Raw genomic sequence first — 362 nt, 5'->3', positions numbered from 1 at the left:
TCATTATCATTATTATTACTATTATTATCATTATTATCAGAATAATGATTTTTATTATTGCCATTATCATTTTCATTAACATTACTATTTTGAATATTATCATCATTGGTATTATGAACATTAACATTAGTTGTGATTGCTGTTGTTGTTGTTATTATTACCATCATTATCATTATTGCTCTTAGTAGCACTAGCAGTGGCACCAGTATCATCATTGTTATTATCATCAATATTACTGAAAGTGTGGCCATTGTATTTTCATTGTTTTCATTACCATTATCGTAACCGTCTTTGAGCATTATGATGATCATTATCATTCTCACTCCGATATCATTACCATTAGCATAAAGACTTAACGACAT

This window comes from Penaeus vannamei, chromosome 19, assembly GCF_042767895.1.
Source record: "Penaeus vannamei isolate JL-2024 chromosome 19, ASM4276789v1, whole genome shotgun sequence".
In the NCBI taxonomy this organism is placed as follows: domain Eukaryota; kingdom Metazoa; phylum Arthropoda; class Malacostraca; order Decapoda; family Penaeidae; genus Penaeus; species Penaeus vannamei.
Note: the sequence above shows the minus strand (reverse complement) of the source record.